Raw genomic sequence first — 26083 nt, 5'->3', positions numbered from 1 at the left:
AGGACTCTTGAGAATCACTACAACAGGCCCCTCCCCCAGAAGACCAGCAAGAAATTCAGCCAAGGACAAGTTCACTTACAAGGAGAATAGCGAATTCTGGAGGAGGAGCAAGCAAAGCATGGAATTCATGGCTTTCTCCCCATGATTCTTTAGTCTTGTAAGTAAATTAATTTTTTAAATTTTATTTTATTCTTAAGCTAAATTTTTTTAACCTTACTCTTTCCTCTTTTAACTTTTTAAACTAGTTTATCTTAACAATACCTTTCATTTAAAAAATCGTTTTGAACCTTCATTATTATACTCATATGTTATCCTTCTTTGTATCTATCTTTATTTTTTCTATACACATAGGGATTTTCTTTGAAAAAATTTTGGGATACAACTTCTTCTAATAGGTCAAAATATACCCTACATCTAACACAGGTCTTTGTTCTAGTCTCCAGCCTGAGCAAATTCTCTCCATTTATCTTATCAACTCCTTTTTTAGAAATTTTTTAAAAAAACTTTCATCTTTAGAATCATATTCCATCCCTTCATCGTGTTTACCCTTATTGTGTTTGTCTGTTTGTATTTTTTCATTCTTTAAAATTTGGGGAGATAATTCTTTTGAGAGACCAAAATACTCCCAAATTAAGTGGGTGACTCTGTTCTAGTCACCAATCTAATATATATATTTCCTTCTTAATATTTTTCTTTATTTAATTTTTTTCTCTGAACTCTTTTTACCACATGTCTTAATCCCATGATTTGGGGTCTCTTCTGATTTGGTTAGAGCACATTTTTTGGGGGTCCTTGCCACCCTTTTAGTATTTTATTCACTCTTTCATATATTTCCTTTTGGATAAAAGGACAAGGTGGAAAAATGCACTGAAAAAAAAAAAAAAAACTAAAGATAAGAGGCAGTACCGAAGGCTAGGGACCTAATCAATACAGACATTGGTAATATGTCAGATCTAGAGTTCAGTATGAAAATCGTCAAGGTGCCAGCTGGCCTCAAAAAAGGCATGGAAGATATTAGAGAAACCGTGTCTGGAGAAATAAAAGCCCTTTCTGGAGAAAAAAAAGAACTAAATCTAACCAAGTTGAAATCAAAAAAGCTATTAATGAGGTGCAAACAAAATAGAGGTTCTTACTGCTAGGATAATGAGGCAGAAGAGAGAATTAGTGATAGAGAAGACCAGATGACACAGAATAAGAGATGAGCAAAATAGAGACAACACAACGACTGGACCATGAGGGGAGAATTCGAGTGACAAGTGATACCATAAGGCAAAACAACATTAGAATTATTGGGAATCAAGAAGGAGATGAAAGGAGAGAGGGGAGCAGAAGGTGTATTGGAGAGATTATTGTAGAGAATGTCCTAATATGGCAAAGGGAACAACACCAAAATCCAGGAGGCACAGGGAACTTCCCTCAAATCAATAAGAATAGGTCACACCCTGTCAGCTATAATAAAATTACAGGTCTTAGTGACAAAGAGAAAATCCTGAAAGCAGCAAGGGACAGGAATTCTGTAATATACAATTGTAAAAATATTAGATTAGCAACAGACTTATCCACAGAGACCTAGCAGGCCAGAAAGAACTGGTATGATATATTCAGAGCACTCAATGAGAATAACATGCAGCCAAGAATACTATATCCAGCTAGGCTATCATAGAAAATAGAAGGAGAGATAAAAAGCTTCCAGGACAAACAAAACGAAAACAATTTCTAAATCACCAAACCAGCTCTACAGGAAATATTGAAAGGGGTCCACTAAGCTAAGACAGAGCCAACAAGTAGTAGACCAGAAAGGAACAGAGGACAATATACGGTAAGAGTCACCTTACAGTCATACAGTGGCACTAAATTCATATCTCTCAATAGTACCCTGAATGTAAATGGGCTAAAATGCCCCAAGGAAAAGACACAGGGTATCAGAATGGATAAAACAACAAAACCCACTGCCTACAGTGCTGCCTACAAGAAACTCATTTGAGACCCAAAGACACCTCCAGATTTAAAGTGAGGGGGTAGAAAACAATTTGCCATGTTAATGGACATGAAAAGAAAGCTGGGATGGCAATCCTTCCATCAGATCAATTAGATTTCAAGACAAAGATTCTAATAAGAGATGAGGAAGGACACTATATCATACTCAAAGGGTCTGTCCAACAAGAAGATCTAACAATTGTAAGTATCTATGCCCCTAACATGGGAGCAGCCAATTATATAAATCAATCCAAAGCAATCTCAAAGAAACACATCGACAAGAATACAATCATAGTAGGGGATGTAACAGCCCCCTCCCTGAAATGGAAAGATCATCCAAGCAAAAGATCAACAAGGAAATAAAGGCCTTGAGTGACACACTGGACCAGAGGGACATCACAGATATATTCAGAACATTCCATCCCAAAGCAACAGAAAACACGTTCTTCTCCAGTGCACCTGGAACATTCTGCAGAATAGATCGCATCTTGGGTCCTAAATCAGGTCTCAACCAGTATCAAAAGATTGGGATCATTCCCTGCATACTTTCACACCACAATGCTCTGAAGCTAGTACTCCATCACAAGACGAAATTTGGAAAGAACCCAAATACCTGGAGACAAAACAGCATCCTTCTAAAGAATGAATGGGTCAACCAGGAAATTAAAGAAGAATTGAAAAAATTCATGGAAACAAATGATAATGAAAACATAACGGTTCAAAAATCTGTGGGACACAACAAAGCCAGTCCTGAGCAGAAAATATATAGCAATACAAGCCTTTCTCAAGAAACAAGAAAGGCCTCAAATACGCAACCTAACCCTACACCTAAAGGACCTGGAGAAAGAACAACAAGAAAAGCCTAAACCCAGCCTGAGAAGAGAAATAGTAAAGATCAGAGCATAAATCAATGAAATAGAAACCAAAAAAAAAAAAAAAAAAAAAAAATCCCACAAAAAACAATAGAACAAATCAACAAAACTAGGAGCTGGTTCTTTAAAAGAATGAGTAAGATTGATAAGCCCCTGGCCAGACTTATAAAAAAGAAAAGAGAAAGGACCCAAATAAATAAAATCATGAATTAAGAAGGAGAGATCACAACCAACATCAAAGAAATACAAACAATTATAAAAACATATTATGAGCAACTATACACCAGCAAATCTGATAATCTGGAAGAAATGGATGCATTCCTAGAGACATATAAACTACCACAACTGAACCAGGAAGAAAAAGAAAACCAGAAGAGACCCATAACCAGTAAGGAGATTGAAGCAGTCATCATAAATCTCCAAACAAACAGCTTCCCAGGGGAATTCTACCAAACAGTTAAAGAAGAATTAATTCCTATTCTCCTGGAATGGCTCCAAAATACAGAAGTGGGAGGAAAACTTCCAAACTCATTTTATGAGGCCAGCATTACCTTGATCCCAAAACCAGACAAGGTTCCTATCAGAAAAGAGAATTACAGACCAATATCCTTGATGAACACAGCACGTGAAAATTCTCACCAAAACACTATCCAAAAGGATCCAACGGTACATTAAAAGGATGATTCACCACGACCAAGCGGGATTTATTCCAGGGCTGCAAGGTTGGTTCAACATGCACAAATCAATCAATGGGATACGATACATTAATAAAAGAAAGAACAAGAACCATATGATATTCTCAATAGATGCTGAAAAAGCACTGGACAAAGTACAGCACCCTTTCCTGTTCAAAACTCTTCAAAGTGTAGGGATAGAGGGTACATACCTCAATATCATCAAAGCCCACCATGAAAAACCCACTGCAAACATCATTCTCAGTGGAGAAAAACTGAGAGTTTTTCCACTAAGGTCAGGGAACACGGCAGGGATGTCCATTACCACCACTGCTCTTGAATACAGTACTGGAAGTCCTAGCCTCAGCAATCAGACAACAAAAAGAAATAAAAGGCATCCAAAGTGACAAAGAAGTCAAACTCTCACTCTTTGCCAATGATATGATACCTTATGTGGAAAACCCCAAGACTCCACTCCAAAACTGCTAGAACTCATACAGGAATTCAGTAAAGTGGCAGGTAAAAATCAATGCACAGAAATCAGTTGCCTTGTATACACCAACAAAAAAACAGAAGAAGAGAAATTAAGGAATCAATCCCACTTATAATCACAACCAAAACCCTAAGATACCTGGGAATAAATCTAACTAAAGAGGCAGAGAATCTGTACTCAGAAAACTTTGGAATATTCATGAAAGAAATTGAGGAAGCCATAAAGAAATGCAAAATAGTTCCATGCTCATGCATTGGAAGAACAAATATTGTGAAAATGTCTATGCTACCTAGAGCAATCTACACATTTATTGCAATCGCTATTAAAATACCATCAACTTTTTTCACAGAAATGGGACAAATAATCCTAAAATTTGTTTGGAACCAGAAAAGACCCCAACAGCCAGAAGAATGTTGAAAAAGAAAACCAAGTTGGTGGCAACACAATTCCAGATTCAAGCTCAATTATAATGCTATAATCATCAAGGCAGTATTTTACTGGCCCAAAAACAGACACATAGATCAGTGGAACAGAATAGAGAACCCAGAAACAGACCCTCAACTTTATGGTCAACTAATCTTCGACAAAGCAGCAAAGAATGTCCGATGGAAAAAAGACGGCCTCTTCAACAAATGGTGTTGGGAAAATTGGACAGCCACATGCAGAGAAATGAAACTGGACCATTTCCTTACACCACACACAAAAATAGACTCAAACTGGATGAAGGACCTCAGTGTGAGAAAGGAATCCATCAATATCCTTGAGGACAACACAGGCAGTAACCTCTTTGACCTTAGCTACAGCAACTACTTCCTAGGAACATCACCAAAGGCAAGGGAAGCAAGAGCAAAAATGAATTATTGGGACTTCATCAAGGTCAAAATCTCTGCACAGCAAAGGAAACAGTTCACAAAAACAAAAGACGGGGCACCTGGGTGGCTCAGTGGGTTAAAGCCTCTGCCTTTGGCTTGGGTCATGATCTCAGGGTCCTGGGATCGAGCCCCGCATTGGGCTCTCTGCTCAGTGGAGAGCCTGCTTCCTCCCTCTCTCTCTCTCTCTCTGCCTGCCTCTCTGCCTACTTGTGATCTCTGTCGGTCAAATAAATAAATGAAATCTTAAAAAAAAAACAAAAGACAACTGACAGAATGGGAGTAGATATTTGCAAACGACATATCAGATAAAGGGCTAGTATCTAAAATCTGTAAAGAACTTATCAAAATCAACACCCAAAGAACAAATAATCCAATCAAGAAATGGGCAAGGACATGAACAGACATTTCCTCACAGAACACATCCAGATGGCCAACAGACACATGAAAAAGTGCTCCACATCACTCGGCGATCAGGGAAATACAAGTCAAAACCACAATGAGATACCACCTCACACCAGGTCAGAATGGCTCAAACTAAGAAGTCAGGAATGACAGATGCAGGGGAGGATGCGGAGAAAGGGGAACCCTCCTACACTGTTGGTGGGAATGCAAGCTGGCGCAACCACGCTAGGAAAACAGCATGGAGCTTCCTCAAAAGTTGAAAATAGAGCTACCTACAACCCAGCAACGGGACTCCTGGGTATTTACCCTAAAGATACAAATGTAGTGATCCGAAGGGGCACGTGCACCCGAATGTATGCAGCAGCCATGTCCACAAGAGCCAAACTATGGAAAGAACCTAGATGTCCATCAACAGATGAATGAATAAAGAAGATGTGGTGTGTAGATATACAATGGAATACTATGCAGCCATCCAAAGAAATGAAATCTTTCCATTTGCAATGACGTGGAACTAGAGGGTATTATGCTTAGCGAAAGAAGTCAATCGAGAAAGACAATTATCATATACTTCCCTGATTTGAGGAAGTTGAGAGGCAAGGTGGGTGGTTTGGGGGTAGGAAAAGAATAAATGAAACAAGATGGGATTGGGAGGGAGACAAACCATAAAGAGACTCTTAATCTCACAAAACAAACTGAGGGTTGCCGGGGAAAGGGGGGTAGGGAAATGGAGGTGGGCTAATGGGACATGGGGTAAGGTATGTGCTATGGTGAATGCTGTGAAGTGTGTAAACCTGGGGATTCACAGACCTGTACCCCTGGGGCTAATAAATTATATGTTAATAACAAAATAAAATAAATACTCATGAGACATTAGATTTTTCTGCCATGAGATACATGTGTCCGGCTGGCACTAGAGTGACCCTCCTCCTTCCATACACATTGCAGACTGCTGTCCTGTCAGGGTCACCCGTGGTGAGGCCTGCTACCATGGGCCACAATGCCCTGAAGAACTCTCTGCCCCAGCGTCCACTTGAACCTTCTCAGTCTCGGGAAGGACACAGAGAGACACTTGACTCGAAGCTGCCCTACTTTCCTACTATTCCACCTCCTGAGGATAAGTCGCTAATCCAGTGAACACTTTCCCATTCCATTCTCCTTCCAGCTTCCCACACTCCTGCTGACATTCAACACTTTCATGTTTCCAGACGTCAGCTGTGGTTGTCTGAGCAAAGGAGTGTCCTACTCCTGGGGTAACGAGAATTTAGGGAGCGTTCCAACACAGGCACAGTTGAGCTCTGGGATTCTTTGGCTGTAGACATATATGGGCAGCGTTCCTGGAATTAGTGTGTGTTTCTATGTTGGACTGGATGTCTGTGGGCTTTGAGCTCCACAGCACAGCAATCAGCTGACAGGAGGGTGGAGGGAGGGCAAGTGCACACTCTGGCTTGTGACGCTGCCAAACCTTGGCTGCTTGTGGCCACTAGTGCAGGGTGATGTCTCCCAGCCTGTCCCTGGGCACCCAGCCCTGAGCCCTGCCTCCTCTACGTCCCCTGGCAGGCTGAATAGAAATGCCTGGGGATGGAAAGTTGGCGGGGGTCGGGGCGCCTGGCTGACTCAGTCCTTTAAGCATCTGCCTTGAGCTCAGGTCACCATCTCATGGTCCTAGGATCGAGTCCTACATTGGGCTATCTGCTCAGTGGGGAGTGTGCCGCTCCATCTGACCTTCCCGCCTCGCATGCTCTGCCTCTCTACCTCTCTCAGAAAAAGAAATAAAATCTTAAAAAAAAAAAAAAACTCAAAATGTTGGCAGTGGTGCTCACTCCCCTTGCCCCTGCATTTGGCCTTTGCTGCTTAGTTCTCCAACACTTTCCAATATTTCATAATGAATAACACTGGGATTGACACAGACTGTGCCCATAGGGATTTCAGGACAAGACTTACTCTTTGTCATAGACAGAGTAAGGAAACGGGTTCATGACAGTATCAGAATCTCTGGATGTCCACAGTAGGCTTTTACAACTGGAAGGGACATCCTCAGGAAGAGGTCCCATTTCGGTCGCCACCCTTGTCCCACATGGCCACCAGGGGGCGATCACCCTTCAGAGGAGCTTCCAGGCCACCCTTCAACCTGAACCTGCTGTTTCCTTTCAGGCACAGCTGCTGTTCCATCACATTGGATGGATTTCCATCCAAATCTGAGCAAAGCCTCTGTAGCAGGTGGTTCTGCAAAACCTAGAGATTTCATTGCATTTTTGCCTTCTGCTTGCTTTCTTCTGCTGCTCCTTCAGAAAACCTTTAAGCTGAGATGACAGCAGAACAGAAAGCTGTTGTGTGAACAGGCTGAGAGGTCAAGAGAGTGAATGCCAAGCGGGCTGTGGGGACTTCTGCCTTGGTGAGCAAGGTAATGGTTAGACAGGGGAATGTGTTCTGGAATGAGGGTTGGGAGAGGGTAGAGGGCAGGGTGGGTGCCAGAAGGTTAAGGAAATAGCATGTTCTTCTGCACTTCCAACCTAGATGTTTATTCTCCACTCTCAGATGTTCGTAGAAGCCACCATCTCATCACTGGTGATAAATAAAAACCCTTCTTGGCAATGGCGGATGAATGGGTCAGCCTTTCCTAGAATTCACAACAGAATTCCAGTTTGGGAGGCTGCCTCCTTTGCAAGTCAGCTACTGAAGTGTAGGCCACACTGTTCCCAAGAATTTTGGAGGAGGAGACAAACAATATTCGCATACATAGCTGTCAGAATTAAGATAAGACAATTTCTAACATATTTAAACATTCCATATGGAAGATGCACTGCTAGATGCCTTTCAGTGCATGAGTTCAGTGAATATTCACGCTATTCAGTTATAATTGTTAAATCTGTTTTTTTCTCCTGAAATACACACAACTCACTATTGCTCCACAGATTTCCATGATTCATGTATTTTCAGCTGATTTGACCAAAGATTTTTCATTGCTCTAAATATTAGGAGAACGAATGCCAGACCCCAGCTTCCTACACTCCTTTTTGAAAGAAAGTCTGTCAGTGTTTATGTGCATGAGAATCTTGTGATGTAGTTATCCATCAAACATTGTAGTATTCTGAAAATGAGGGAATACTATCAGCGAGCAACAGAGAAGAATTCTTACCATATCAAACCCTCTAGAAAACAGCCATGGGGTGTTAGGACGCTGTAGTAAACAGTGTCACAAGGAGGGGTTAAGGAACCTAAAATGACCCCGATAATTCCGGGAAACTTGATTTTATCCTTAGTAATAGATAATTTGATGAAGGATTGAATGAGTTATCCATTCCTACCGAGTGAATTCTTAAAGCGGAGCAGCTCGCTGATGTGCCAAGGTAGTAAGAACCAAGACAGGATAAAACCACCGTCAGTAGTTTCAGTCATGATGAAAAACCAAATACAACATTAAACATATTAACATGATTGGCGGAACATCGATACCAAGAATTCACTCGGGGAAAAAGAAATGACATAAAAGGGCAAACTATGCCCAGAATAATGAACCCCATTCCTCTTCAGGCGACAGCTAGAGGCCAAGGTCAAGGAGTGTGAGTAGGTTTGGGTCGATGATCAGCAGCTTGCTTCTCGCTGTATTTTAAGAAACGCTTCTGAGGGGCACCTGGATGCCACACTGGTTGAGTGTCTGACCTATCGGATTCGGCTCAGGTCATGATCTCGGGTCATGAGATTGAGCCCTACATCAGGCTCCATGCTTAGCACTGAATCCACTTGGCACTCTCTCTCCGTCTCCCACTCCTGTTAGCGCACGCTCTCTCCTCTCTCTCAAATAAATAAAATAATCTTTAAAGAAAGAAAAAAAAATGCAATATTCTTCTCCAAGTCAGACGCACTGACTCCTCTATTCATGCTCCCACCCGCTCCAGCGTAGTCTCTGCTTATGCATTCCACCAACTGACTCTCAGGAAGGTCAGCAAAGGCATCTGTGTTTCTGGCATCACAGGTAGTTTTAATCCACTTCTTCCAGGAATCCGCTGATGGTCTCCGAAACACATTACTTCCTTAAAGACACTCAGCAGCATCCTCTCTTACCCTGTGCTGTATGGCCAAGAGGCCACCGTCTCCTTTGTGGCTCTTCTCTCCCCTCCCTTCCATGGTTGAGAGCCTTGGAATCTAGTTTATGTCTGTTTCTCACTACCAGACCACCGTCTCCCTGCATGACCCACCCTCGGTTTCTGGCTTTACCTGCTCGATGTGGGACCTCAGCCATGGTGTTTCTTGTCAAATGCCAGCTCACCTCCCCCTGACATTGGACATACGTGCCTCTATGTATATGTCTGCAGTGATCTGTATGGGGTCCAGAGCTTTTCTGAGTGCTTCCTGTGTGCTTCAACCTCTTCATTCTAGCAGCAGTGAGAGAACGTCACTTCCTTTCCTTCTTCATCAGAACACTAAGTAGGAGGACTGTTTTTAGATTCCATCCCTACAGCAACCATATTTATATATCCTACAAGCGAAGATGTAGACATCAGGATCTCTATTTATTATGTCCTATAGCTTAAGGTCAACATGCAAGTTGTCTTAGAGAAAGTCATTTGTCATTTCCAACGTTCATGCAGTATGATGGTACAATGCATTCTGCCGTCCAATTTCCAATGAGGTACACAATCGGACTGGGTGTTCCTCTTTGAAAACCTTTTGTCTTAAAGTGCCATTAAGAAGAAAATATACATAAGGATACTGTATCATATAACAAACATATTTATTATATTCTGCGATGTAAAGGTGCACATCATGTTATATGAAAACCCTGAATCTTATAAATATTTACATAAATAAATATTTAAACAGATAAATAGACATGAGCAGGTCATCTGTAAGCGACTACTGCTTGTAGAGTTGACATGTTCTGAAAACTCTTGACAAACTGACTGTGTTCATGTCTTCGGGTCAGCAGAAATGAGAGTCTCTGACACGGCAGAACTCCGGAATGTGTGATGTTATCAGTCAGAGGGAATCATTGCATGTTGAAAGGTGTCTCACTTCTTTCTCCTTAATCTTTCTTGCAAGGCTGTTGATGCATACAAGGGTTTCATGATCTCTGCTCGGACCATCTCCCAGGCACAAGGGCTGTATTGCTTCTCTTCGCAGATAGAGGGAGATTCTCTGGAAGTAGTTCCTCAGGATGGAGTCCCCATTCACGAGGGGCGTCTCTCCCATCCCCGCCTCCTGCAGGGGACAGGCTTCCAGGTGGCCCAGCTGCTCAGCAAGTCCCGAGCACAATTCCCCAGGAGGGTCATGTTCCAAGGAGCAGGTGAGGCCTCCGGGCAGAAGAGCTGGAAGGTCTTCTGGTTCGTCACATGGATGACAGAGAGGGCTTGAGCCTTCTGCCGCGCTTGCCGTCAAACACCTCCTGGGGAAGCCAAAGTCGTTTGTGTACTTGTCACAGGAGCTAGCAGACAGTCTCCTCATTGTCGCAGGATCATCAACGCCCTCCAGTGCATCAGGCCGTGGTCCTGGGCAGGTCACATCCCAGAGAACCGAGGGAGTGGCAGCTGAGCACACCACCAGGGCCACCAAAAAGGAGCAGGGCCGGGCCATCGGCGCCCCTGGCTGGGTGGGGCACGTCTGGGAACCGTGGCTCTATCTTCTCTGAACATCTTCTCTTGTGCGTGAGACTTAAGTAGGGGACGTCGGAGTTTTCGATTTCTGAACATTTCCCTTACTTTCTACTCTCTTTTTGCTTTCCTTTCTACACTTTCTACTGGGTTTTAGAGCATGGGTTTCTCAACTGTTTCTTTTTCCTATTGCCGACTCCTGTCACGGTCTTTCAAATATTTATGTAAAGGAACCTGCCAACAAAGGTGGTAACACAGATCTAGAGTCTAATTGTTATGGATTTATAGCTCTGCTTATAGGTTAAGAAAGACAGAGTTCATTTTACTCTGTTTAATTCAGAATTAGATTGACTAAAATTTCAACTGGAAAGCTATATTTAAAGCTATTTATCCTTTACCGGATATCTAAATATGATGAGTGACTTCTAATTTTCTTACTTAATGGAAATATAAAAGTACAATGCAAATTAAGTATTTCTAGAATGACACAATATTATCGGTGTCCTCGATACTGAGAATCATTCCAAATGGCTAACAGCCAATGAATTATCCATTATTTACTGCACGTTTGTTTTTCAGTGTACTGTATTTAGTGGTGGCCTCAATGAGAAAATGATTTTTAACTTCACTGCTGTTAGATACTCATCAAGTTATTCTCAAATAATTTTTTCTATTTAGTACCAGATAGAATTCCTGATTCGATGAATACGTTTTTGAAGAATTAAATGATTATGTAGAATCTATTTGTATTTGATTTCCAAAGCCCGCATCCAAACAAGGCTCAAACACGAGCAATGTCCACAAGACAGCCCACGGCATGTTGAAGCCTTGTTCCCAACCCTAGAACTACTTGATACATTGTGGAAGCAATTGGAACAAGGGTTCCCTCTGGTGGGGGGATGCTGTAATGGGAGAGACCATGCTGCTCCAGAGGAGGAAGGATGGGTGAAAAACTCAGGACCTTCTGCTCACTTTTGCGAGGAACCTATCTGCTCTTTTTTTTTTTTTTTTTAAAGGTATTTCGTTGAAGTTCATGGCTGATAACACTAGCAGAGTCCGTTCATTCCAGGAAAGTTTTTGTTTGTGTTGTTTGCTCTGGAGGAGAACGTCCCACCAGGGGACAGACTTCTACATACCAACACGAGCCCGTGTTGCACACCTGGTCACTGTCTAGCCCACCTTGCCCCCTCGCTGGCAGCTCCCCTGTAAAGACTGTGACAGGCCACAGAACAGCAGCCTCCTGCTCCTATCTCCTCTCTGCTCCTGCCACTGTGACATCACTGCAGTGGGGACTTTCCCTCAGGTCAACAATAGTCACCAGGAGAATAGAAAACAACAAGGCTTCTGCTAGCAGAGTTTCAAAAAAACCTGGAAATTTCAAACAACTTGTGTTCTTCTTTGTGGCTTTGTAATTGGAAGTAAAAGGGCCAGACAGAAACCACAAAGGAAAAGGAAGCAGCTGTGTGAATGGGCAGGAGAGGCTCCTGAGGAGGGAGGGAGGAGGGGAGCTCACAGGAGGTTTCTACACTGAGGGAGGGGGGAAACACTATGATTGGAGAGTGAAAGGATGGGATCTGGGGAAGCAGGGTGGAAGGGGAAATGTGCTGTACCAGAACGTACAGAGTATGTGCACATAGGTACAGTGTCTATGTGTACCTATTATATTATGTGTAATCTAATTACATTCAAGGGATAGGCCACCCATTCCCAATTGGTATTTTTTTTTTTTCACAGTGATATTTAGGAGGATTAGCCCTTTTCAGTCAGTTATAGGGAAAAGGCTAAGGGCCAATTAATTTTTAGGGAAAACATAAGATAATAGTTCTCATCTGTTCAACTCTCACTCAGTGGAAGAGAATAGATGCTTTGAAATGGGCCACTTCATTATCACAACAGCTCTAGGAATATTTCCACCCCACTTTACATCTGGGGAAACTGAGCTACAGAGCATTCAAGTGACGTTTTCATGATCAAACAACAAGGTGGAAGCAGAATCCAGATGCAGGGCACAGTCCTGTAGCCCATGGGATAAATTCCTGCCAGAGGTTCCTCTGGGAAATTCTGAATCTTCCCTTCTGCACACTTCCTGGAGATCATTCTTCCCTGGTTGCGTCCCACCTGCACTGGCTGCCCCATCTCTGTGCCCCCGACAGGCTCCCCTACTCCTTCTCAGCCTTAAATGTCAAAGGTTCTCTGAAGCTTTAGGGCATCTTCTCATTCCACTCTCACGTGAGACGGAAGACTTTCAGTACCATGCCTCGATTCCAAATATGCAAGACACATTGCCATTTAGTGTCTCCGGGATGTGCGTTGTTGGAGAGTCCAGACTCACCCCTGCATCTCCAGTGGGAAGTCTGCTGTCCCCTCTTCCTGACTTTCCTCCTTCAGGCTCCTGGTCACAGATCCCCTTGGCCTCAAGCACTGTGAAGAGGTAGAGTCAGACTATTCTAGAGTGATTGCTTTCCCCCTCCCTCTGCTGGCAAAGCCGGCAGATTTCCCTCTGTTCTTCACAGGGTCAGCCTAGTGGAGATTCCAAAGGTACAACTCACAAACCTGTGGGCTCCACCGACTAGGGAGGACTGGACGTGGTAACTGCCCAGCGGAAGCACACAGAGCCTCGAGCCAGGCTTCCGCAACAGCTCAAGTTCCTATCACTGCCTTCTCCTGGCGAGTGTGATTATCTGCGCGCTCCTTTTTCTCCTGGTACCAGCGCTGAGACTGGTGCTGGGACCTCAGGTGTGAGTGGATCTAAGAAGAGTTGTTGTTTTCTGTCTTCTTGCATTGGGGGTTGTTGGTTTGTTCTTGCTGCTGCAGCTGTGAGGTCAGGAAAACTGTTCCAACTGGTTCAGTGTTGATCCAGAAACCAGAGGATCCTGCAATAAGTGAACACGTGAACAACTTCAGGCTAGCTCTGTCCTGCAGACGGAGGCCCTGAGGGACAGTCCTGTCACAGACACATTTAACCACAATGCTGAGTAACTTAACTCAACACATTGTGTGGCTGATGCAGAAAGAGGAGTCCTTAGAAAGATGGAAGTCATGACTATGTGACTCAGTGTTGTAGGTCAAGAATATCATTTCTAGGTCCCTTTCCTGCTTTCTTCCTTTTTATCATTTCCCTTTCCTTATGTCTTCATTTGAATAGGAAGAGATGGGTCGCCTGATTTGGACTCAGACTCCTTCCCAGGCAGTCACTGTGTTTCTTCTCTCTCAGATGGAGATGGATTTGCTGGAAGCACAACTTCAATGCCAGGCCAGACCCCTCCAACCCAGGGGAGACTCCCCCACTCCAGTCACAGGTACCAGACACGTGTCTGGGGTTCTGGCTGCCCCTGGGGCCCTGGGCGGAGTTTCCCCATCAGGGACAGGTTCAGGCTGCAAACTGTCGGCGCCCGGTGAGGAAGAGGGTGAAGGCCAGCTGGAGCATCTCGTGGGGGACTATAGGTGGCCCAGGCCTCCTGGAACTGTCAGCCACGCACCATGTCCCAGAGGAGATGTCCTTGGGTAGGGAAGGGACAGATGCTCTTTCTTGTATCAGAAGCAGCAGTTCCTCCTGTGAAGCTGCCCGGGGACAGGGGCAGCTCACAGACCAGAGCTGAGATGCTGCCACGGGGAACCAGTAGGAGCCCCGCAGATGGGATGGGCGCTGCACATGAGGACTTCTGGTGGCCTGGCGGACCAGTGGGGGGTGCCCTGGTCCCTCAGTCATCTTCAGTTCTTTCTATTCATGAGTCTTCAATAGAACAGGGTAGTTCTCCTTTCGCAGAATGTTTGCAGAATGTTCTGATACCCTTTCATGCCTTTTCATTTTTGTTTGCTTTTCTTTATATATGCTTTAGATGGCATAGAAGACATTAGAAGGCAATACCAATTCAATTATTAGTTCATTTTTTCATGGTAGTTTAATTAGTCCAAAGAAAGTAAATCTCCCAGATGTATATTCTATCTATAGTCACTAGCTTCTGTTCTGTTCTGTTCCTCGCCTTTCCTCTGCCGCCAGTATTTCTGGGGAATTCCGCCAGGTTTCTGGGGAGTAATTCAGTCAAACAGCTGGTCCCATGGTCACAACCCCTTCTACTTCCTGGCTTCCTGGACCCTTTCCATGCACCCTTTGCTATGATGCAATTCCTTGAAGCGTTTCTCGGCTTTGAAATAGACTTTTAACCAATATTCGCTCTTACACTACTGCCTTAGGGCCATTCCACCTTTGTTTGCAGGGTGGCTCTTTTCTCCTTAACCAGGGGAGGCTTGAGGCACCATTTCTCATTTCTACGCTCTCCTCCCAGGCAACCCACTTACCTCCTGGGCTTTACGTGAATGGAATGGCTTGTAAATGGCAGCACCTAGGATCCATTTCGTTGGGTTTTTTTTTTAAAGGATTTTATTGATTTATATGACACAGAGACGAGAGAGACAGCGAGCACAAGCAGGGGGAGTGTGAGAGGGAGAAGCAGATTCCTAGCTGAACAGGGAGCTTGACACAGGGCTTGATTCCAGGATCCGGTATCAAGACCTGAGGCAAAGGCAGACACTAACCGACTGAGCCACTTGGGTGCCCCTGAAACTATCCGTTTTGTAAAGAATATTCGCACTTGTGTGTCTACCAAGATGATGTAGCACATATCTTGTGTTATCATTCTACTTCCTGGCATGTCTGCTTCCTTTTCTACTTAGAGAATTCCTATTATCCCTCTCTCACTCTTCCTTTAACATAACTGATAATACTTCACTATGATAATTGTCTGAGGTTAGTTTTTCTACAATATCCAAGATACAGACACAGCATTGGACTTGTGAAGTCTGCCTTTGCCGTGACGACAGCATGCAAAGTGACTTCCAGGGAGTCGATGCGATTACTTCTAATGTGAAAATGAAATAATGAGTGAGTGGTTGTACAATCCGTTCCTCATCAGGTTGTAATCAGACTTGATTTCTGCTCCAATAAGAAAACAAACGCAAGAAGTTTTCTATAGAAACATTAATGAACAGAAAATAAATAATTTAAATACGTAACATATACAATTCTCTTAACCACAAAGGGTAGGTACAACTAATATAATACAATAAAAAATGACTTAAATCTTATAAATAGTGAAATAAATAATAGCTAAAGAGGCAGATCAGCATGGTCATCAGAAAGCAACAGGTGCTTGTAATGTTGGCTTCAAGTTGCATAATACTCCTGAATACTTGTGACAAACTGATTCAGTTCATGTCATGATTTCAGCAGAAATGAGAGTCCTTGACACTACAGACACATGGGAGTGTGATAGTATTCTTCAGAGAGAATCATTCCATATTGAAAGGGGTGTCACTTCCTGCTCCTCAATCTCTTATGCAAGGCTGTTGATGCATACAAAGGTTTCATGATCTCTGCTCGGACCATCTCCCAGGCACAAGGGCTGTATGCTTCTCTCGCAGGTAGAGGGAGATTCTCTGGAAGTAGTTCCTCAGGATGGAGTCCCCATTCACCAGGGGTGTCTCTCCCACACCCGCCTCCTGCAGGGGACAGGCTTCCAGGTGGCCCAGCTGCTCAGAAAGTCCCGAGCACAATTCCCCCAGGAGGGTCGTGTTCCAGGGAGCAGGTGAGGCCTCCGTGCAGAAGAGCTGGAAGGTCTTCTGGTTCGTCACATGGACGACAGAGAGGGCTTGAGCCTTCTGCAGCCCCTTGCCGTCAAACACCTGCTGGGGGAAGCCAAAGTCGTTTGTGTACTTGTCACAGGAGCTAGCAGACAGTGTCCTCATGTGTCGCAGGAGCATCAAGGCCCTCCAGTGCATCAGGCCGTAGTCCAGAGGCAGGTCACATCCCAGAGAACCAAGGGAAGTGGCAGCTGAGCACCACCAGGGCCACCAAGAAGAAGCTGGGCAGGGCCATGGGGTATCCTGCAGATGCTGTTGGCGTGGCTGGGGTTGGCACGTCTGGGACCCGTGGCTCTAGCTTCTCTGAACATCTCTTGTGCATGTGGCTTAAGTAGGGGACATAGGAGTTTTCAATTTCTGAATGTTTCCCTCACTTTCTACTTCTCTTTTTGCTTTCCTTTCTACACTTTCTACTTGAGTTTGGAGCATGGGTTTTTTCAACCATGTATTATTTTCTTTAAGTATTATCCTTGCCTCCAGAATCTTTTGGATGTTTCTTAATTGCAACTTCCAAGAAAACGTAGTAGCAGGGAGACACAGTGTATATCGTTTATATTGTATATTTGTCTGTGCTTTAAGATCAAAAAAGTGTAACGTTTATCCAATTCTGGGTCCAGAATGACTACATATTTTAAGTTAATAGTTATATTTTAAAGCTATTGATGCTTAAGTATGTAAGTAAATTTGATGAGTGACTTACAATTTCTTTACATGTATACAGTGTTGTATATGGAGTCCATACGCAAATTAAGTATTTCTAAAGGACGTAATGATTTCAGTGTACCTGAACATTTCCAATCAATCCAGTTTGCTAAATGCAACTGAAAAGTGGTATTATTTACTTAACATGGGTTTTCAGTGTATGGAATTTGAATGTTACCTCATATGACAAAATCATTTTTTTAAGGTTTTATTTATTTATTTGACAGAGACATAGATACAGAGAGAGCACAAGTAGACAGAGCAACAGGCAGACAGTGAGGGAGAAGCAGGCTCCCAAGAAGCAGGGAGCCTGATGCAAGGCTCCATCCCAGTACCCTGGGATCATGGCCTGCGCTGAAAGCGGCCACCCAACTGACTGAGCCACCCAGGCACCATGACAACATCATCTTTATCTTCCCCTGCTACTACGTACTCTGGAAGGTATTGTCAAAATGCCTTTTCTGTTTAACACTAGATAACTACTGAGGTGTTGAATGAGTTTTGTAGAGCTAACTCATAAAATTTAATGTATTTGTGTTTTCATTTCCAAAGCCTGCATCACAACAGGCCTCAGACATCAGCAATGGCCGCAAGGCAACACTGGCAGCTCAGCAGTAAGAAAGATCACCTGTCCAGGTAAGACTCTGAGACCCAGGAAATGATGGAGAGAACCTCCTCCAATCCTAAGGGATTCCTGTTCTTCCGAGATTTGTCACACTGACCTTGCAGACACTTTGTGTCCTCCAAGAATTCTGTGCCATTGCTTCTTATGTAATATCCAAGAAACCCCAATGAATGGCAATGAATACCTAGGTTTTGTTAGAGCGCTCCAAGGCATTACAAGTGCCCCCAGCAGGAAGCCTGGTTCCCTTCTGGGAAGAGGAGGTGTCCAGGTTCTAATTCCAGATGACTGGATTTTCCCAGCAGCACCTCACTGACAAGGTAGTTATCACCTCTACTAAGCTCTTTCCTCTGCAGTGACTGAGGGTCCTCCATCCGGGCTCTCCTGGGCTCACTCCTGAGGACAGGCTCACCATGACCTGAGGACTCAAGATTCCCCTACTGTGCGGGGGCTGGTTTCCTTGTTAGCATAGCACTTAATGCCCCGAGTTCCTTGCCCTTGCCCTTGCCCCTTGCCCCTGGAGTGTTTATGTCCGGGACCCTCTCAGTGCTCATCTCCTCCTCTTCTGACCAGGAATCAAAGGTGTCAACAGCCCCCAGGTGCTGAGGGTCCTCGTTTGTTTTCTCCAAGTAGAGGAAAGACCGATTATAATCCTTTCACCTTGAATAAGGGAATACATTTATTTTGCCACCACGATGCTTAATTTCCCAGTTTTTCATTTTTTTAAAAGTAAGCCCCACACACAGGGTGGACCCTAAAATGGGGCTTGAATTCAGTCTGACATCAAGCCCTGAAGGGAGAGTAAGAATCAGATCCTCAACCATATGAGCCACCCAGGATCCCCTATGGTTCAAATTTTCCTGAAACTAGGGAACACTTGTTACGTCCAAAATTTCTGAGCCAAGCACAGGGAATTCACTGACTGGGTCTCTCAGGAGAAACTTCCAGCACAGAAACGGATGACTTTCACTAGCTCATTCAGACTGTGTGTTTCTAGTAGGCAGCTTCATCTGGCCATCTGTCTTGTGCTCAGAATGCAGGGGGGTGAGGCTCAGGCTATGATGTCAGGGACACACTTCCTTGTTTCCTTTCCTTATTCACGGTGTTGCCTTTTCAACTTAAGTAACAACAACAAAGAGTATTTGAATAACTTAATATTTCCACATGCTTTACTGGACATGCTCTCGCTTGGTGGTCCTGATCATATTTTACGTCATCGTGAGGATCACACAGAAGGAAGGAAGAGGATGGGCAAGGGGCTGCCCCGGGTTTCTCTTTCATTTTTAAGACATCAGTTTTTCTGTTTCTCATGTCAACTTTCCTCGAAAGCAAAACATGGCAGCTGTGTGTGGGGGAGGGGGGAAGACAACTGTTCTGTCTGAACGTGACCAAAGTGAAAGAGTGGCCTGTCCGCTGAGAAAATGGCAGAGTGTACGTCAGCCAAATTTGATGCAGAAACACTGGGGACGAGCAGCTTTGGCAGACGGGGAGAATGAAGGCTGTCCTGAGTTATTGCAAGTCAGGAAAGTGTCTGCCTCGGCCAGAGGATCCCACAAGACCAACTCTTGGGTCCCCATGAGGCCCTCAGCTCTACAAGAGGAGCCACCTCGTTTTCCTTTCGTTCAATCCACATGTACTCGGCTCTGAGGAGAGATGAGAGGAGTCACACCAATCAGCTCACAAGAGATTGGCGACCAGGACTCAGCTGCTCACCCTCTCTGGAAGGAGACAGGATCCTTGCCCTGCCTGAGAGCTCCGCCTACCTGATAAGTCCACTCAGACCCGGAAAATGTTGCCAGAGAAATCCAATATGAAGACAAGGGGAACGGAAAGATCCTACATGATTCTGCTCTGCACCTGGATTACAATAATGATGAGGATCTTTTAAATGATAACACTAAAGCTGATTGGAGTCTAACCCTTCTGAGATCCTTGAAACCATTATGTTTGTCTTGTCAGTAATCCCATTGGATTCCGCTGCTTTCTGCAGCTGTTTGGGGAGAAACAGAAACCCGGTGTTAGAATTATTCAGATCGAACAAATATCCAAGGTAGAACACAAAGGAGTTGTGAGATAATGGCTGGTCTGAAAGCAGCTGTTAAAAGATGTGAGGAATAGAAATGGACAGAGGATTCAAGAACCAGGAGAGGCCATGGCATGAATTCAGTCAGATGGAGAGGCTGAGGGATCGAGGATTCTAGATGGCACTGTAGTTGCCAAAGGCTTGTTGAGTGTGGTTGTGTATGGCAACTGGGGGTATGGGAGGAGTCAAATGCATGAGTGACTTGAAGTTCCTAAGACAAGTTGTCAGGATCCCTTTTAAATACTCATGAGAGTGGGGAGGAGTCAAGATGGCAGAGAAGTAACAGGCTGAGATGACATCAGGTAGCAGGAGATCAGCTAGATAGTTTATCACACCATTCCGAACAGCTACACTCTAACAGAAGATCGAAGAGAAGAAGAGCAGCAGTTGTGGAAACAGAAAATCGACCACTTTCGGAAAGGTGGGACCTGCGGAGAAGTGAATCCAAAGCGATGGGAAGATAGAGCACAGGGGCAAGGTCTGGATCCCCGCAAGCAGTGGAGCAATGGAGCACAAAATCAGAACTTTTAAATGTCTGTTCCACTGAGGGACATCGCTCCAGAGGGAAAGCTGGGGTGAAGCCCATGCGGGGATAGCGTGGTCTCACGTCCTGCGAGGTCACAGAAGGGTCGGGGGTGTTTGAGTGTCACAGAGCTCCCAGGTATTAGAGCGGGGAGCCAGTTACAGAGACTGAGCTGAGGAATAAGTTCTCAACTCAGACTTACCTTAAGCTGTGATCCGTGGCATAGGCAGGCCCCTGCTCTGTGAGCAGGGACCCCACAAGATCCTGGGAGACCCTCCGGAAGAGTGCAGGGATCTGCTGGGTTTGGAGACTCCAGGCGGGACTGTGTGCCAGAGACGCTCGGTGACAGGCTGGGGGAGCTCAAAGTGTGGCTAGAGGCCAGGGAGATGGGAGTGATTGAGCACTTTTCTCCAAGGGTGCACAGAGGATGGGGCCCCGAGTTCTCGGCTCCTCTGGTCCAGAGATTCAGAGGCCACCATTTTCATGCCATCCTCCTGAACTCTATGGAAAGTGTTCAGGGAACAAAAGCTCCAAAGGGGAACCCCAGTGGATTACTTAGCACAGCCATGGTAAGGGACGTGCAATTCCGCTCGGGCAAAGACACTTGAGAATCACTACAACAGGCCCATCCCCCAGAAGATCAGCAAGAAATTCAGCCAAGGACAAGTTCAATTACCAAGGAGAACAGCGGAATTCCAGAGGAGGAACATGCAAAGCATGGAATCATGGCTCTCTCCCCATGATTCTTTAGTATTGTAAAGTTAATTAAGTTCTTTTTAGTTTTATGTTTTTGTTAAGCTACAATTTTTTTTAACCTTTACTCTTTCCTCTCTAAACTTTTTAACAGGTTTATCTTAACAATACCTTAAATTTGAAAATCTTTGTTGAACCTTCATCATTAAACTCATATTTTATCCTTCTTTGCATCTATCTTATTGTTTGTATACACTCAGGGTTTTTCCTTTAAAATTTTTGGGATAAACTTCTTCTAATAGCTCAAGTAAACCTAAATCTAGCACAGGTCTTTCTTCTAGTCTCCAGCCTTACTTCATCGTGTTGACCCTTTGTGTGTGTGTGTGTGTATGTGTGAGTTATTTTGTTCATTCTTTAAAATTTTGGGAGATAGTTTCTTTTAAGAGACTAACATATTCCCAAAATTAAGTGGATGACTCTGTTCTAGTCACCAATCTAATATATATATACATATATATATATATACATATATATATATAATATACACAAATATTTCTTAAATATTTTTTCTTTATTTAATTTTTTTTTCTCTGACCTTTTTTTTTAACCCATTTCTTCCCCCCCACGTTTTGGGTCTCTTCTGATTTGGTTAGAGCACATTTTCCTGATGTCCTTGCCACCCTTTTAGTATTTTATTCGCTCCTTCATATATTCTTATCTGGATAAAAAGAAAGGTGAAAAATTCACTGAAAAAAAAAAAAAATAACAAGAGGCCGTAACGAAGCCTAGGGACCTAATCAATACAGACATTGGTAACATGTCAGATCTAGAGTTCAGAATGATGATTGTCAAGGTGCCAACTGGGCTCAAAAAAGGCATGGAAGATATTAGAGAAACACTGTCTGGAGAAATGAAAGCCCTTTCTGGAGAAAAAAACGAACTAACATCTAACCAAGTTGAAATTTAAAAGCTATTAATGAGGTGCAATCAAAATAGAGGTTCGTACTGGTAGGATAAATGAGGCAGAAGAGAGAATTAGTGATAAAGAACCAAATGACAGAGAAGAAAGAAACTGAGCCAAAGAGAGACAAACAACGACTAGACCACAAGGGGAGAATTCGAGAGTAAGTGATACCATAAGACAAACAACATTAGAATAATTGGGGACTCCAGAAGGAGATGAAAGAGAGAGGGGAGCAGAAGGTGTATTGGAGAGAATATTGTAGAGAATTTCCCTAATATGGCAAAGGAAACAAGCACCAAAATCCAGGAGGCACAGGGAACTTCCCTCTAAATCAATAAGAATAGGTCCACACCCCATCAGCTCATAGTAAATTTAAAAGTCTTAGTGACAAAGAGAAAATCCTGAAAGCAGCAAGGGAGAGCAAGTCTGTAACGTACAATGGTTAAAACTATTAGATGGCAGCAGACTTATCCACAGAGACCTGGCAGGCCAGAAGAACTGGTGTGATATATTCAGAGCACTCAATGAGAATAACATGCAGCCAAGAATACTATATCCAGCGAGGCTATCATTGAAAATAGAAGGAGAGATAAAAGCTTCCAGGACAAACAAAACGAAAACAATTTCTAAACACCAACCCAGCTCTACAGGAAATATTGAAAGGGTTTCTCTAAGCAAAGACAGAGCCAACAAGTAGTAGACCAGAAAGGAACAGAGACAATATACGGTAAGAGTCACCTTACAGGCGATACAGTGGCACTAAATTCATATCTCTCAATAGTTACCCGGAATGTAAATGGGCCCAAAACCCCAAGCAGAAGACACAGAGTATCAGAATGGATAAAACAACAAAACCCATCACTATGCTGCCTACAAGAAACTCATTTGAGACCCAAAGACACCTCCAGATTTAAAGTGAGGGGGTGGAAAACAATTTACCATGCTAATGGACATCCAAAGAAAACTGGGGTGGAAATCCTTATATCAGATCAATTAGATTTCAAGACAAAGATTCTAATAAGAGATGAGGAAGGACACTATATCATACTCAAAGGGTCTGTCCAACAAGAAGATCTAACAATTGTAAGTATCTATGCCCCTAACATGGGAGCAGCCAATTATATAAATCAATCCAAAGCAATCTCAAAGAAACACATCGACAAGAATACAATCATAGTAGGGGACGTAACAGCCCCCTCCCTGAAATGGAAAGATCATCCAAGCAAAAGATCCACAAGGAAATAAAGGCCTTGAGTGACACACTGGACAGAGGGACATAACAGATAGATTCAGAACATTCCATCCCAAAGCAACAGAATACACATTCTTCTCCAGGGCACCTGGAACATTCTCCAGAATAGATCGCATCCTGGGTCCTAAATCAGTCTCAACCAGTATCAAAAGATTGGGATCCTTCCCTGCATACTTTCACACCACAATGCTCTGAAGCTAGTACTCCATCACAAGATGACATTTGCAAAGAACCCAAATACCTGGAGACCAAAGAGCATCCTTCTAAAGAGTGAATGGGTCAACCAGGAAATTAAAGAAGAATTGAAAAATTCATGGAAACAGATGATAATGCAAACACAATGCTTCAAAATCTGTGGGACACAGCAAAGCCAGTCCTGAGCAGGAAATATACAGCGATACAAGCCTTTCTCAAGAAACAAGAAAGGCCTCAAATACACAACCTAACCCTACACCGAAAGTACCTGGAGAAAGAACAACAAGGAAAGCCTAAACCCAGCAGAAGAGAGAAAGTAAAGATCAGAGCAGAAATCAATGAAACAGAAACCAACGCCCCCCCCACACACAAAAAAAAAACAACAACAATAGAACACATCAACAAAACTAGGAGCTGGTTCTTTGAAAGAATGAATAAGATTGATAAGCCCCTGGCCAGACTTATCAAAAAGAAAAGAGAAAGGAGACCCAAATAAATAAAATCATGAATTAACAAGGAGAGATCACACCCAACACCAAAGAAATACAAACAATTACAACAACATATTGTGAGCAAGTATACGCCAGCAAATTTGACAATCTGGAAGAAATGGATGCATTTCTAGAGACGTGTAAACTACCACAACTGAACCAGGGAAAAAGAGAAAACATGAAGAGACCCATAACCAGTAAGGAGATTGAAACAGTCATCAAAATATCTCCAAACAAACAAGAGCCCAGGGCCAGACGGCTTCCCAGGGGAATTCTACCAAACATTTAAAGAAGAATTAATTCCTATTCCCCTGAAATTGATCCAAAAAATAGAAATGGAGAGAAAACTTCCAAACTCATTTTATGAGGCCAGCATTACCTTGATCCCAAAACCAGACAAGGTTCCTATCAGAAAAGAGAATTACAGACCAATATCCTTGATGAACACACACGTGAAAATTCTCACCAAAACACTATCCAAAAGGATCCAACGGTACATTAAAAGGATGATTCACCACGACCAAGCGGGATTTATTCCAGGGCTGCAAGGTTGGTTCAACATGCACAAATCAATCAATGGGATACGATACATTAATAAAAGAAAGAACAAGAACCATATGATATTCTCAATAGATGCTGAAAAAGCACTGGACAAAGTACAGCACCCTTTCCTGTTCAAAAACTCTTCAAAGTGTAGGGATAGAGGGTACATACCTCAATATCATCAAAGCCCACCATGAAAAACCCACTGCAAACATCATTCTCAGTGGAGAAAAACTGAGAGTTTTTCCACTAAGGTCAGGGAACACGGCAGGGATGTCCATTACCACCACTGCCTCTTGAACATAGTACTAGAAGTCCTGGCCTCAGCAATCAGGCAACAAAAGAAATTAAAGGCATCCAAATCAGCAGAGAAGAAGGCAAACTGTCACTCTTTGCAGATGATATGATACAATATGTGGAAAACCCAGCAGACACCACTCCAAATCTGCTGGAATTTGGATAGGAACTCAGTAAAGCGTGGGGATATAAAAACAATGCACAGAGTACAGTTGCATTTCTTTACACCAAAACAAGACAGAAGAAAGAGAAATTAAGGAATCAATTCCACTTACAACTGCACCCAAAACCATAAGATTCCTAGGAAGAAACCTAACCGAAGCAGCAAAGAATTCATACTCAGAAAACTATAAAGAACTCATGAAAGAAATTGAGGAAGACACAAAGAAATGGAAAAAATTCCACGCTCATAGATTGGAAGAACAAATATGGTGAAAATGTATAAGCTACCTAAAGCAATCTACACATTTAATGCAATCCCTATCAAAAGCCCATCCATTTTTTTCAAAGAAATGAAACAAAGAATCCTACCATTTATTTGGAACCAGAAAAGACCTCGAATAGCCGAGGAATACTGAACAAGAAAGCCCAAGTTGGTGGCATCACAATTCCAGACCTCAAGCTCTATTACAAAGCTGTCATCATCAAGACAGTACTCGGTACTGACCCAAAACAGACACATAGATCAGTGGAACAGAATAGAGAACCCAGAAACAGACCCTCAAACTCTATGGTCAACTAATCTTCGACAAAGCAGCAAAGACTGTCCAGTGGAAAAAAGACGGCCTCTTCAACAAATGGTGTTGGGAAAATTGGACAGCCACATGCAGAGAAATGAACCGGACCATTTCCTTACACCACACACAACAAATAGACTCAAACTGGATGAAGGACCTCAGTGTGAGAAAGGAATCCATCAATATCCTTGAGGACAACACAGGCAGCAACCTCTTGACCTTAGCCACAGCAACTACTTCTAGGAAACATCACCAAAGGCAAGGGAAGCAATGGGCAAAAAATGAGTTACTGGGACTTCATCAAGGTCAAAATCTGCCACAGCAAAGGAAACAGTTCACAAAAACAAAAGACGGGGCACCTGGGTGGTTCAGTGGGTTAAAGCCTCTGCCTTTTGGCTCGGGTCACGATCTCAGGGTCATGGGATCGAGCCCGCATTGGGCCTCCTGCTCAGTGGAGAGCATG

The 26083-nt window shown here is 43.4% G+C and overlaps 1 protein-coding gene and 2 pseudogenes across 1 annotated transcript in view; all 3 read right to left on the bottom strand.

Annotated features, from left to right (window-relative positions):
• Positions 1-26083, bottom strand: part of LOC125083069 (interferon alpha-1/2-like) — a 234628-nt gene that overhangs the window by 70618 nt on the left and 137927 nt on the right. The window lies entirely within an intron of this gene.
• On the bottom strand, positions 10300-10861 carry LOC125083081 (interferon alpha-1/2-like; annotated as a pseudogene).
• On the bottom strand, positions 16190-16753 carry LOC125083080 (interferon alpha-1/2-like; annotated as a pseudogene).

This window comes from Lutra lutra, chromosome 13 (genome assembly GCF_902655055.1).
Source record: "Lutra lutra chromosome 13, mLutLut1.2, whole genome shotgun sequence".
Classification (NCBI taxonomy): Eukaryota; Metazoa; Chordata; class Mammalia; order Carnivora; family Mustelidae; genus Lutra; species Lutra lutra.
The sequence above is the reverse complement of the archived record's forward strand: the minus strand, read 5'-3'. Positions and strand labels throughout refer to the sequence as shown.